Source organism: Brachyhypopomus gauderio, unplaced genomic scaffold (assembly GCF_052324685.1).
Source record: "Brachyhypopomus gauderio isolate BG-103 unplaced genomic scaffold, BGAUD_0.2 sc43, whole genome shotgun sequence".
In the NCBI taxonomy this organism is placed as follows: domain Eukaryota; kingdom Metazoa; phylum Chordata; class Actinopteri; order Gymnotiformes; family Hypopomidae; genus Brachyhypopomus; species Brachyhypopomus gauderio.
In genome coordinates this window covers 1393788-1402760 of record NW_027506869.1, presented here as the reverse complement: position 1 = coordinate 1402760, position 8973 = coordinate 1393788, and positions in this window count along the sequence as shown.

Genomic DNA, 8973 nt, shown 5'->3' with positions numbered 1-8973 from the left:
CTCTCTCTCTCTCTCTGTTTTTATTCATCTGTTCTGCATTTTCTCCTAATTGCCATTTTTTAAGTTACAGTCATCTGTTTTTGTTAGGGTTAAAGATGTCAGTCACAAAAGCACAAACGGGATGGTGCATGTGTGTGTATGTGTGTGTATCTTTAATATGTTTATGTTCATGTTTATGTGTGTATGTCTCTGTGTGTGTCTCATCCTTTCTCCATTTTTGTCTTTGACTACTTTGCCCTGACCAAGTACATATTTTGTATATCAGCAAAATGCTAAATCATATCAAACCTTAGATATTCATATCATCACTGTCATATCATCTAGTACTACTAGATTTAACTATGGATTACAAATAAAGGATCCCACTGTAATATATGCGCTCACTCACATTGACTACCTCATAATACATCCGGACTTCCATACGAAGCAACCATATGGAACAGACATTATTTTTAGCAAAACGATAATGGGATATTCCCAGATCTGTGTTCTCTCTCCGTCCGAGTGTCACCGGTAGCTTCTGGGACACAGGAGGGTTTCAGGTGAATGACTTACTGCTGTAGCTGGCATTCAGACGCACTCTCAGATGCCAAATCTCTCTGTAGCTCACCATATAAGTGTTACTAATGACACTCTCAGATGCCGACTCTCTCTGTAGCTGACCATATAAGTGTTACTAATGACATCCCTGCTACCTTGATTTTCGTTTTCTTCTGTTTTCTACCAAATTCTTTTTTTTATCCATGTAACTGTAAGGCTGCCAGAATTTCAGCAGTGATACTCCTTTGAGAGTGAGAGTGAGAGAGAGAGAGAAAGATAGAGTGTTAGAGGGAGAGGAGAAGAGAGATGAGAGAGTTTGAGGAAGACAGAGACATGGAAGATGTCTTTGAAAAATTTCTCCTCACACTCAGCAGATTACAGACGGTTCAAATTACTATCAGTCAAGATTAGTACGCAACAAGTATTTCTTCATATTGCTCATTTGAGATTGATTTGTTGCAGCCATTAAAAGAAAGGACCAATCTCCCAACAGAGCCGTTTCTGCACACCTATGGACAGGTGCACAGCATTAGGTACCACAGACTAAACAGTCACAGGGGTCACATACAGTGTCACACCCATTTGCCCCTGGGTAAGATAGGCTCCTCCCACCCTGAGGGGGGGGGGGGGGGGGCACAGTGCAGGCACTCTGCAAAAGTTTACAACCTGTGACAATAACGCGGTACTGGAAGCCTAGCAACTCTCTACTGGTATTCCAAATCGTGCACTGGTTCATCACAAAGACCTATGACTTTTGACCTTACCTAGTTAGGTCACGGCCCCTGGTCATTTTGTGGTCATTTCAAAAGACGAATCTCTTGTTTTTTACTGAGTTCCTAATAAATACAATAACGGCCTGATTCTAAAACATTTTTGGCTTTATCATCAAAGCTGTGTTTTCACAATCCAATTGAACTCTGATCTAAATTATGAAATACAATGTCATAATCTGGCATATGTCTCATTAAAGAGGTAATTTCAATATTAAGTAATTGCAACCATAGTCTGTGAAACATCAAACAGTGAGATTTTTAAATCTGCGTTGTTTTCTGAGGTTGGGTTGTGAAACTCGGGCCACGGCTCTGTGAGTCCCCCCACCTAAGTTCTGCTGGAACATCAATGCTGATATGTGAAGATTCCAAATAAACCTAAATCATCAATCTGATAAAGAACATATTATGGTTAGTGTGGGGCTCGGGTGTGTGTGTATGTGTGTGTGTGTGTGTGTGTGTGTGTGCGCGAACCAGCGAGTGAGCAGTGTTTATTTAAACTGGCAACATCCATCCCATTCCCCAGCTCTACAGTAACCATCAGGTGTTCCATTCGGTTCCCCCAGTGCGCGCTGGGAAATGCGGTCCACAGCACACCCACGCAATCAGGATGCTCATTTCACGCTGCTCACTGTGGCCTGGGCTTGCAGGATTTATGTCATTTCAGAACTCCCCCCCCCCCCCCCATCTCTGTTCCTCTTTACAGTTCTTTTATTATTGCAGAGGCTGTGATTGTGTTCCTATTCCTAAAGAAGTGAGGAGTGGGGGGAGGGGGGGTTTGGGGGGGGGGGGGTGTTTGAAAGGATGCAGTTCAAAGGGGGGGGCAGGTTTTCTCAGCACTAGTAGGAGCAGATGGTGAGCACATTTTGCACATCATTTGTGGATGATTTCAAAATCTATTTATCTATTCCGAAGAGATCGCTGGAATTCCCATCTGCCTCTTTTTTCTCCTCTCCCTCATAATCGTTTCCATCCTTCCATCCTTCCATTGAAATGAAGAGCGAGATATTGGCTTGGAGGGAGAGAGGGAGGGGGGGGGGGGGGAGAAAGAGAGAGAGAGAGAGAAGAAAAAGACAGAAGGAGGGGTCCTGTCATAAACAATGTTATATTGCCACTGTCGAACTTCAGGTAGCTCAAGGCAGTGCTGTGCCTTCAGAGTGAGAGAGTGAGTGACTTTAATGTATATCACAGCTTCCCTGACAGAACAGCGCTGACAACAGAGTGTGTGTGTGTGTGTGTGTGTGTGTGTGTGTGTGTGTGTGTGTGTGTGTGTGTGAGCACGCGTGAATGCCTTGGTAACTGTTGCGAAGTTGGACAAACATTATGCACAAATTCTCTACCGACAAACAAACATTTGCATCTGTCATGCAGTTCTGACTCAACCTGCACAAAAATGAGCTGGAATGATCCATTGGGTTTTAGGGACCGTAACACTTTAAATTGGTGGAAAAAACGTACACTGGTCTGAGGTGCTGCTGGCATAGGTGGGATGTTTGGGCCGATCTCTAGAAACAGACTTGATTTTGCAGCGAATATCTGCAACTGTTCACCAAATGTAAAGGGCAAATACTGCTCACCAATTTGTATTCCTGAGTAATCCTGAGTACTCCTGAGTACTCCTGTGTTTTCCCGAGTATTCTTGAATACATTAGGAATATGTATTCTTGGACAATGGTTGAATACAGAGGTTCCAGGTTCTGAAAAGTAAAACTCCTCACCAGAATTTTACTCAAGCTTGATGGATTTTCTAATCAGTGCAATCAAGGTAAGATCAGTGGAATGAACACAATCCAGGAAGCCTGAGCAAAATCTTTGTGAGGACTTTTACTTTCTGAACCTGAAATGTCCACCTCTGGTTAAACTGTAAGTCAGTGCTGTATTATACTGAATTTTCTAGGTAAGTAACTACAGTGTACTTAGGTAAGATACATAGAGACAATAAAAAGTACACAAGTATACCAACAGTCTCTGGAAACATTGTGTATTTACTACAATTTGTAATATGATTTTAATCTGATTTATTTTGATGACATATGCTTTGGTTAGAGTCTGAGCTAACTGAATCAGGAGGTCTCGCTTTGACTGTGGGCAACGTCTCCATCCCAACGTCTAACTCCGTAGCTTAAGACATTTTGCCGTTTGGTTCCGTCCACAGAAAACCACACACGGCCCGTGGCTGTTTTTCCTCTTTGCGCTCGGACCTCCCCCAAAGCCCAGCGTAACTTTAAATACTCCGTAAATGCCCAAATAATTAAAATGCTCCTTGCGATATTTACAGTGCAGCTGCACATGTCTTTCGAATCACGACGTTTTAAAGCGCTTCATCATGAGAACGACCTGAAGATATGCAGAGGCGATCCTAGCAGGGACAATCCGGCATCGCCGCGCAGCCTACGCGTCTACAAATCACGCTAAGTGATTTTGTTTGGACGCACGCGTGTTTATTTTTATTGGGGCCTTCCAGCGCGCTGGCACTTTTCATCCCGCTCCAGACCTGTGTGCCGTGTCCGCGTTTAACAAATAACCACCGTGTAGCACATCCATCAGGCGGGTCTATAGGGGAGCGCTCGGGACCTACCGCTAATGCGTTGGACAGACCGCCGCGTGCGTCCACACCAACCCACCGCGCAAACGTCTGCTATGACCATTCAACTTACCAGCAAGCCTATTATCACTTAACTGAAGGAAGGAGAAGGAGAAGATAGTGCCCAGGACCGAATCTGGAGTCCGTCTCTGAGTGGGAGATGTGGCTGTAAATCTCTGTTTCGTCCAAGTACCACCGGAAAATCTCATCTCAAGGAGAGGGTGCAGGGCCTGCCATGAGTCAATCAGCTCGAGTCTGTTCGCATGCCAGTGCAGAAAGAGACACAGACTGTTAAACTGAAGTCCTCTTGTCCATCTGGGTGGATTTCTGGACAACCTGTTTGGACGCCCTGTGTGTGTGTAGTCTGACATGGCAGATTTCAGAAGTGTGTTTTTATGTGAATGTCCTTGCAACTGTGATAGCAAAGACAGTTGTTCTGATACTCGCCAAAGAGATAGGAATCTTATAATGAATTACCAGCGCCTCATCTCCGTTTGAACTCATAGAGTCATGTAGAAAGCAGGCTTCAGAAGACTCCTTCAGGATTCATTTGGATGAGGTGGCACGCTTTGTCTGACGATGGAGCCGAACACGTTTGGCAAACCTGCACACTGAACCAGTATGCCAGCATTCTGTCCATTAGGACATTTTGGAACAATGAGACGTCGCCAGTCCTTCACGTGTCTGGCACTGTGTTTGTGTGCCTGTGAGTGGCTCTTTTTAAGTCCCTTGATTAGGTCTCTCCTGTTCAGCCTCATACATTTGTCTCTTAGTCTTAGTCTTAAGGTCTCTTGGTTCTGGAATTTTCCATAGAAGCCATGGCTAATACGTTAAAATGACTGTTTGGGTTCAAGGGCCTGGAGTGAATGTTGGGGGTCTAGGGCAGTGTTTCTTGACCCAGTTATTGTGGATTAAACCAATCTAGATCCAGTTTTGGGGATAACCCAGTTCTAGATACAGTCCTTGGGTTTAATCCCGTCATAACAATTTATTGAGAGTTAATCATAACAATTCAATGGAGCATATGGATTAATAATAGCAGTGCAGGTATGAGCAGCCGCTTGAACATGATTGAGGTGATGGATGAAGACCTACTGTAAACATATTCGGTCATAGCCAAGGAAGTAACAAACAACATATGGATGGACTGTGTTAACTCGCAGGGCCTGCTATGTCGACTCCAACGCACATCCTCATGTTTGACTCCTGTTGATTGTTGCTAAGTTGCCAAAATATTGCTAAGTTATGTTTCTGTCCTTGAGAAACACAGTTCCTACAAAGGGGGGTGAGAAAAAAGAGAGGGGAAAAAAGAGAGGGAAGAAAGAAGAGGGGGAGCCACAGCTCCAAAACATCCAGGAGTCGACGGCGAGCGGAAGCAGCCAGATACTTAATCACTTCCATATCTCCACGAGTCCCCATGTTGATGGAATTGTTCTTCCTGCCAGTCACACAATGACATCATGCCTGACTCTGTTACACAACAACACGTATTCAAGTCATCTGGTTAAAAAAAAAAAAAAAAAAAAAGTAAAAAAATAAACAAGTCAAAACAAGTGGACAAAAGAATGATTGACGGTTGTAGGCGCAAGAAGGAGGAAGATGACCCACGTCCTTGATGGGTGTTGAGCTGCAGAGCGCTTTTGAGCGACAGCCGTGGACAGAGGGTGGACGTCAGTACAGGACAGCCATCGTCCCCCTGGATTCTGCTTCTGGACACATTCTGTACAGGGTGCCAAAATGCTTTGGGCAAGACACTGAAACGCAGAAACATGAGCGTGAGTCTGTCAGTGGTTTGTATAATGTGTTGTCATGGTCTATACAAGTGGTACTTTCAAAAAAGGCTGATGTAGGCCACAAACACTCTGAACTGCTTAAATGTCTATCCAAATGTGCAGGGTGATTGTCAGAATGTTTATCGCGTTTGCTAAGCTTCATGTCAAACAAACGTCTTATGAAGTTATCAGCAAGGCAGCGACTGCTATGCAGCTGTCTTTATAAAAGTTTTTTTTATTGCATGATTTATATTGTCCAAGAGAAGGTACATCGATTGTATAAAGCTATAAATTAGATTTGATGAGACCTTTATGTGATGTGTGCCCACATTTCAAAAAGAAGGAACTTGTATGGGAGTAAAAGACTTTGATATCCAATCCCAGGAATCCCGGAACAGTAGCGTCCACAAATCATACGGATCATGACGGAAAAAAAACGGGAGGGCAGGAAACTGACCCGAGGTCAGTGTTTGCAGCTCGCGCTGTTGTTTATCTTGCTCTGGAGGAAGGTACGCGGAGGGCAGTAGACTGACCCCAGGTCAGTGAGTCTGAAGCGAGCGCTCTTCTTTATCCTGCTTTGAGGAGGGTTGTTTGTGTGTCTGTTTGGTTGTTTGTGCACAAATTGCAGTAAACCTTTTCCAAAATCTGCCATGCAGATTTCACACTTTTGTTCTAAAGTGAACTAATTTAGATCTGTTCAGTGTCTGGTGGGGATAAATCACAAAAGAAAACTTCATATGACTGCCATTCAGTAATTTTTCCTTTAACCTTATTAGATCCAGACCCACAGGGATCGAAAAACTGAGTGATGGGGACTATAGTCTGGAGAGTAACCTCACAACTATGTCTTACACATGCACACACACACACACACACACTTGATGGGCCTCATGCAGGCTTATGTAATGCAGTCTTTGTTATATCAGCATTTTTAATCCAAACCAACAGAAAGCGCGTTCAGTGTGTTCGGTTTAAGTCCGTTGAAACTCGACACCCGATCTGAAATCGCGAGTCTGTTCCAAATAGCAACTTTTTACGTTCAGCATCCCAAGCTCGTTTTGAGATTTGCAGGTGTTTCACGTCGTCGTGTAATCTGACGATTTCTAGCCAGCCTTTATTGCAGTGGGCATTAGAATCTGACCCATATAAATATTGAATTTCCATTATTTTTCCCTGCACCATTGTGCAAATTACAGGCGCTGAAAGCTTATTATATTCTGAGCTATAAGGAGGCCCCTGCCTTCACCTGGGGTCCTAGCAGTGCTTTAATTTACAATTACTTACAGTGAATTAGAATAAAAATATATCTGCAGGACCACCCCTGCTTCTTAAGCCAAACCATATGTTCAGATATTACCCAAAGATCAAAAGCGCGGGGAGAGGTTCTCTGGGGGCCTGTTCTCGCCCCAGAATGCAGCTGGACGGGCTGTATAAGGTCAACACCCCCAGGGAGGTGGGGGGGGGGGGGGGGGGGGGGGGGGGTGGTACCGGGTGAGACAGGCCCGCTTACCGGGCCAAAATGATGGAAACACAGAACCCCAACGGTGTGCGAGTCTCCAGGTGTTGGAAATGCCCCTTTGGGTCTGAACAGGCCTCTCTCCCAGGAAGACGCCAGTTTATGCTGACAAGCCGCGTGCAAAGGTTCTTCACGAGACTGCTGTTCACTACCGGGTTTTACGTTTGGAAAAGAAAATCACCACGTCCAAGTGTTTGTAAAATGATAAAATTACGGCAGTTAATGTCTGTATGAGCTCAGAGCTATTAAGTTACATGCATTATTATACTCTTTTTTTACTTTGTCAGGCAACTCATTCTCTAGACCAGTGGTTCTCAAACTGTGGTACGCGTACCACTGGTGGTACGCAGAGCACCCCGCGGTGGTACGCCAGATGAACTCGGAAAATAAAAGATGCTTTGAGGTTTTTTTTTTTTTTTTACACAACACATTTTTTTTTATTAAAACAGAATTATGACAAGTCCTGAAATTCAGAAACTAAAAGGGATTACTCGTATTATGTGCGGAGAAAATGTCGCTAAACAGTTCGACCTGGTTCATCTTTCAAACGACACGGTCACTCGCAGAATTGATGAAATGGTGGACAACGTCAGACAAACATTGACCGAGAGAATTAAAATGGGTAAATGCTTCTCACTGCAGTTAGATGAATCCATAGATGTCGCAGATTTAGCCAACTTGCTCGTTTACGTGCGATATGAGTATGAGGGCATGTCGCACGAAGACTTTTTGTGCTGTAAACCAACCACTACCAACACGAACTACAGGAGAACTGCATTACAGGGTTGCCAACTTTTGACGTTCGCTTGGAGTGAGATTTTAACCTGGAGCCGGTGGCGAGTGTATTTTGTTGAGGGGGGGGGGGGGGGGGGGGGGGCGAACGAAAGTTGTTGAGCGGGGGGGGGGGGGTGGGGGTGGCGAACGAAATTTGTTGAGCGGGGGGTGGGTGCCGAACGTAAAATGGACACAGATTCAGTGTTATATTGCCGGTGGATGGCGTGTGTCTCACGCTCAATGCGTGAGAGTTGACAACCCTGACATTATAACATATGTGTGTAATGAGCAGGGTTGCCAAATGCGTGAGACACACGCATTTGACCGTCTTCACACGCCACACATCCGATTTCTCACGTCGACAAAAAAAAAATCTAGTTTATTTACCTCTGATCCACATCTATGATTCAATGAGTTACTAGTTCGCTCTGGCGCCAACCATCGTGATATAATACTTAATTCGTGTCCATTTTACATCCTCCCGGTAACAATTTACATTCGCCCCCCCCCCCCCCCCCCGTCAACAACTTAAACTTGCCAAACAGCTTTTTCTTTTTTTTTTGGGGGGGGGGGGGGGGGTAGTAGGTGGTACGTGGAGGTTTTTCGTTTGACAGCTGGTGGTACTTGTCTAAAAAGTTTGAGAACCACTGCTCTAGACATTTATAGCGTTCCATATTTATTTGATTGTTTCTGAATCTGGAGCTTTGGTGATGACAAAATAACTTTCACTGTCAAATGAATGCCAAGGCTCTCATCTATCTATGGCAATTTGATCTTGGCATGCCAAATTTGTCATAGGGTTGTGCGGTTGTAGGGTTGTGAGTTTGTAAAACAAAAACATTATATTGTGTGTCTAATTGATTTGGAACCCTTGTAGATATGAGTGGGGAGCAGAAAATAAAACGTTCAATTATTCTGTGGGGTTTGGTGGTTTTCATGGATTTCTAGAAGGTTCTCAATATTAGATATTGCTCAGTAGGGCTGAAATCCAGCGACTACAGGTCATGTCACACACCC